We start from the raw sequence: 5672 nt of genomic DNA, 5'->3' as shown, positions 1-5672 counted from the left end.
TAAATTTATTTGAAATTGAAATTGAAATTTAAAATTTAAAATTTAAAATTTAAAATTAATATCATTATGGTAGGTTTAATTTATGGAAACTAATTAATAATATATTAGAAATGGAAAATAAAATAAATGACAAGTGGAAAATAAATATATCTCTAAATTATGACAAAATGACATGTGGCAAATTGAATGAGAGAAGGACATGTGGCAAAATCATTCTTATTTATTAGGGTAGATTAAAACAATAAATTTTAAAAATAATATTACATCCTACTACACTTGGTTATATAATTAAAGGAACAAATTTTAAAAATAATATTAGATCCTATTACGTATTGGTTATGAGCAATAGAATAGAAATGCATATCTATATCTTTAAAGTAAATAAATAAGCCCATGTTACTATTTTAATGAAATAAGTCTGTATTATAAACTGAAGCCCAAATTAGGCCCAAATAATAGATAAAACCAATTTTAATGTGATTCATTCTAATGAAATGCAGTCAACTCCATACCTCATCAGTTGCAGTCGAGCCTAGCCTCCTTCTCCATCTCCGACCACCGCTTCTTTCATCGACGACATCCATCTGCAATTCTGACCACAACTTCTTTCATCGAAGACATTGAATCTGTCAATTCCACTGCTTAACTGCATTCTAGTCTCACCATTCCCGTATTGCAGTCACCTCATCCCGCTCAACTTCCTTGGAGGCAGGCGATAAGCAACTCTCCGACGAAGCTTCCTTCTTTGGGGACTAGCACTTAATACTAAACTCTAATCAATGATGTTGCTTCAATACCTTTACCCGTGCGTAAGAATATCAGTACATCTTCATCACATCAAGCTAGAACGATGAAATGATACAAAGTAATATATCAGAAATTTGGTACCAAGAGTCGTTGGTTCCTGTCACTAGTAAGAAAATCAGAAAACTAAAGGAATTACCTCCTCAGAGTTAATAAACATCGTTGAAATTTCTCAGGTTCTATATGGTGCAGCTTTGCCATGACATTGTGAGCGAAGTCATAAATTCGCCGGTACTTTCAGCATTTTCGATTGCGATCCGGTGGCTCCGTCGATAGTTCGAGGATTCCAACATGATTTTCGATGATTCAAGCAGTTCCGACAGCATTCTGGTGGCTCCGCCGGTTTGCCTTGTGGTCAATGGTGGCCCAACTCCATTATCCGGTATATTTTTAGAGTGGAGGTGGTGGTGCGGGTAGGGGGTGGGGATGGGGTAAGGGAATGATTAGGTGGGATTGGCCATTTTTATTGTCCTAATTAATAATTTTTTTAATAGATTTTTAAATTTAAAAGTAATGGGTTATATTTGTTCTCATTTGAACATGTTTATATATATATATATATATATATATATATATATATATATATATATATATATATATATATATATATATATATATATATATATATATATATATATATATGTGAGACAATTAATTGGGTAGCCTAAATTATTAATAAAACTATTTAAAAAATTAATATATCGTAAAAAATAAGTATTTGAAAATTCAAAATTTTAACATTTTGAAATTTTGGTATAATATTTTTAAATTTGAAAAATTGAAAATTTAAGTTTTTTGGTTTAATATTTGAAAATAATTTTTTTTTGAATATTTTAATTTTTTCCTGCCTATGACCGTCAAGCTTGAGTTTGACAAATTATGACCAATTTCCATCAAGCACCCTAATCGTAATTGGTTCAAGGCTGCCAAACGATTAATAGACGATTAATCGGCCAAGAAACCCATTTTTGCAACACTGATATATATATATATATATATATATATATATATATATATATATATATATATATATATATATATATATATAGACACTAGCTGTTTACCCGCGACAAGAGACGGTGCTGATAGTTTTTTCATAAATTGGTTTCTTGAGGCGATTAGTTTCCTTTAGGCGTGAGCTACTTCCTTGCAGCCTTTTGACAGACTGTTTTGTGTCGGGTAGCTTCTAGCTAGATTTATATTCGTGCAATAGGTGAGTAAACAATTAAAACTCATGGATACACCATAAGCTAGGGAATTCAAAACGATATTTTTTAACTTTTAATATCTGGAAAAGTATTTTTCGGGTATCCGAGATACTACAAGGGGTGAAAATTGGTGTTCGGAAACCTCTCAAACTTTGTATAAACAACAAACTGAAGAAATGATTAATGAAAACAATATTTATTTAATATATAAAAATCAATTTATTATGGGTTTGAAAACCAGTTAAACCAATTCTAAATAACGTTATTTGACGATTTTTGAGGTTAATGATCAATGAAAATGATGTTATTTGACCATTTATTTGGTTTTGTTTTTCTATATATAAAGAATTTTAAAATTTTCAATCGCTAATACCTGAAGAGCCATATTTGTGTCTCTAAAATTATCAAGTGATCAATATTTGAAGGACCGTAGTAGTAAAATTGAAAATGTTGACACAAACTTCTTAATTATGAAGATTACAACAACGGATTAAAACCCAAAGGTTAAACAAACACACACACGGTTAACTTCAAAATAGTTAGCAAAACAAAAAAAAAAGTCGTTATTTTTTTTTTTTGCTACCTATTTGTTGCACATAAAACCCAAAAGCTATAACTTCCGAAGCCCAAATATTCTTGATAGCAAGGTAGGTAAATAGTGACTTAAGAGAAGTATCTTATGAGAAAATACATGCTTTAATATGTTTCCTATTTAGAGTAAACCAGCTTCGGATTCGAGTATAACAACCTGCTAGAAACGAAGTGGAAGTCTTTGGTAAGAAAGGTGGTTGTCAAGCTCTTAAAAATTCAAAATTCTATTGTGTTTTGTAGTGATCATTTCTCTAAAAGTCAACCAACAATGTATATTTGTCACATATAAAGTTTTCTAACTTTTTTTTATCTTTCTAACATGGTGGCCATTTGGAATTGGAAGTCTATTTTGGACTTATTGGTAGAACTTAAAGTCATACTAATAGTTTATTGTGGAAAAGCCATTATTCACTATGAAAATCAAAATTGCTCTGGTTTAATTGGTTCTCATGTTTAACTTCAAAACGAGAGAAAAAAAAAGCGGCAAAATGGACCAAATTAAAACATACCCTAAATTTTTGACAACAGTAAGCTCTACCATGTCCACCATCTTGAATGAGAGTCCAAAAAATAACCAGGGGCAAAAAAATATAAAGGCAGCAACCAAGCAACAAGAACCAATAGGGGTAAAATGGTCAAAATCACAGAAGGAATTCCAAACAGAAACTATCACGGTAAAATCCCCAAGGCAACAAATTATGTCCTAACTAACTTTCTGAAAATATGAAAATCTTAACAAAAAAGCCCACTTGTTTCTTAATAGTTGTTCACTAATAATATACATACAGTTCCAAAAACAACTTAGGTACCCTTGTTGGTAATGTTAATTTGGTGAAATCATTGCACAGACCAAGACTCATGGTTGGCTAGGGATAATAGAAAGTGGAAACAATATAAAAAGCTACCAGATAAAATGCATTAGAGGTAATAATTTACCATTTTCCCTATTTGGATGGAGTGTTATGACTTCTTACTACATTCAAACCAACACAACTATATTAATAAATCACCAAAACCAGTTTACATTTCAAAAGAAACAACGACAAAACAACATAATCATTTATTTATGCAACCTAAAATAATAAACCAAAGTAATCTCTATATGATATATAAAACACAAATACATGAGAAATCAAGATGAAATTAACATTGATGGGAAGATGTTTATGAGTTTAACCATGAATCATGTCCCTCAGTCATCTCTACAGCCACAATAACCAAATAATCTCTAGAAATTGTTGCTTACCTTGAATGTGCAATGACAACTTCTAAAAATGTTGCAGAAAAACAAAAAACACAAACTGTGAGAAATTAGTAACCGTAGTTCAAGACTTCTGAACTCCTTTTACCAGCTTTTTATGCTTCCAATAGATGGTAGATTTTAGGCTTAGAAAGGGGATCTTCTTTTATCTTTTCCTGCAAGCTCCTTACACTTTAGTAAAGTTGCTTTGGCCTTAGATAATGCATCAGGAGGGAGGGAGAGAGAGAGAGAGAGAGAGAGAGAGAGAGAGAGCTTATGTAAAAGCTTACTTTAGTAAACTCGCTTTGTCCTTAGATAGCCCATTTAATTGTATTAACCTTAAACAATTATAAAATCAAAACTAAACAGTAATTTTGATACCCATATGAAAGTTAACACCCAAACCACATAATATGAGAACAAAACCCAAATCACATACCCTAAAGAAGAAAACAAACTCAAAAACAAATGTTTTTTTTTCATTTCAATGGAATAACCCATTCTATTCCACTGAACACTGAAAATAAATAACCCATTGGATTTGTTTTTGTGAAATGATGATGGAGATGAAACTAATATTCAATGAACTTGCAGATTTCACATTTTTTTAGAGGAAAAGATTGAAGCAAGCTATATAAGACTCAACATAACTTGAAAAAAAACAAAAAACTTCACCATCAATCATAAAGTTTGAAGAACCTACAAAATCTGAGAATCTAATAAAAACAGAACTAATACACAAAACAAACAAAAAACTTCACCAGCTTTTTATGCTTCCAATAGATGGTAGATTTTAGGCTTAGAAAGGGGATCTTCCTTTATCTTTACTACAAGCTCCTTACACTTTAGTAAAGTTGCTTTGGCCTTAGATAATGCATCAGGTAGTAGAGAGAGAGAGAGAGAGAGAGAGAGAGAGAGCTTATGTAAAAGCTTACTTTAGTAAACTCGCTTTGTCCTTAGATAGCCCATTTAATTGTATTAACCTTAAACAATTATAAAATCAAAACTAAACAGTAATTTTGATACCCATATGAAAGTTAACACCCAAACCACATAATATGAGAACAAAACCCAAATCACATACCCTAAAGAAGAAAACAAACTCAAAAATAGATGTTTTTTTCATTTCAATGGAATAACCCATTCTATTCCATTGAACACTGAAATTAAATAGCCCATTGGATTTGTTTTTGTGAAATGATGATGGAGATGGAACTAATATTCAATGAACTTGCAGATTTCACATTTTTTAGAGGAAAAGATTGAAGCAAGCTATATAAGACTCGACATAACTTGAAAAAAAAAACTTCACCATCAATCATAAAGGTTGAAGAACCTACAAAATCTGAGAATCTAATAAAAATAGAACTAATACACAAAACAAATGTATACATAACATATAGATTAGAATATGAAATGAAACATAACTTTAGTGAGTAAATGGCTTTTGAATCAACTTTTGCCTTGCTTGATTCTTGTTTGATCCTGATTTTGTTCAATATCGAGTGTACGAAAAACAGATGATGATGGTCAGGTAATACATACAAACCATAAGACTCAAAGAAAGACAAAAACTAATAATAGATAACCTGTGATAACATAAAAATGTACCAAAAAAGGGAATTTGTAAGGATAACGTACCTTGTTGTAATCTAGGAGGGAGGTGATTTAAACCTTAATGATCGACATTGTTATGTGAGAGTTGAAGAGAGATGGAACTGCAAATGACAAAGTAAAAAAATAAGCTTGATTCCATATTGATTTAGGGCTCGATTGTGAGAATAAACCATTTTTTCCATCTTCATCAAATCATAGGAACCCTAATATGC

General features: G+C 31.0%; 2 long non-coding RNA genes across 2 annotated transcripts in view; both read right to left on the bottom strand.

Annotated features, from left to right (window-relative positions):
* Nucleotides 1-367: 367 nt before the first annotated feature.
* On the bottom strand, nucleotides 368-1232 carry LOC122195933 (uncharacterized). Its single transcript, XR_006187028.2, has 2 exons — nucleotides 944-1232; nucleotides 368-842 (listed from the first exon to the last, which is right to left on the bottom strand). It is a non-coding gene; the product is annotated as an uncharacterized LOC122195933 (long non-coding RNA).
* Nucleotides 1233-3638: 2406 nt separating this feature from the next.
* LOC111898214 (uncharacterized) overlaps nucleotides 3639-5672 on the bottom strand; it is a 2394-nt gene continuing 360 nt past the window's right edge. Inside the window, exons 1-2 of the long non-coding RNA XR_002852535.2 lie at nucleotides 5485-5672; nucleotides 3639-5328 (exon numbers count right to left, since the gene is read on the bottom strand). The exon at nucleotides 5485-5672 is cut by the window's right edge and continues 360 nt beyond it. This is a non-coding gene — a long non-coding RNA (uncharacterized LOC111898214). The remainder of the gene's footprint in view (nucleotides 5329-5484) is intronic.

The sequence above is a fragment of the Lactuca sativa genome, chromosome 9, assembly GCF_002870075.4.
Source record: "Lactuca sativa cultivar Salinas chromosome 9, Lsat_Salinas_v11, whole genome shotgun sequence".
Taxonomy (NCBI): domain Eukaryota; kingdom Viridiplantae; phylum Streptophyta; class Magnoliopsida; order Asterales; family Asteraceae; genus Lactuca; species Lactuca sativa.
This window is presented reverse-complemented; position numbering and strand designations above follow the sequence as displayed.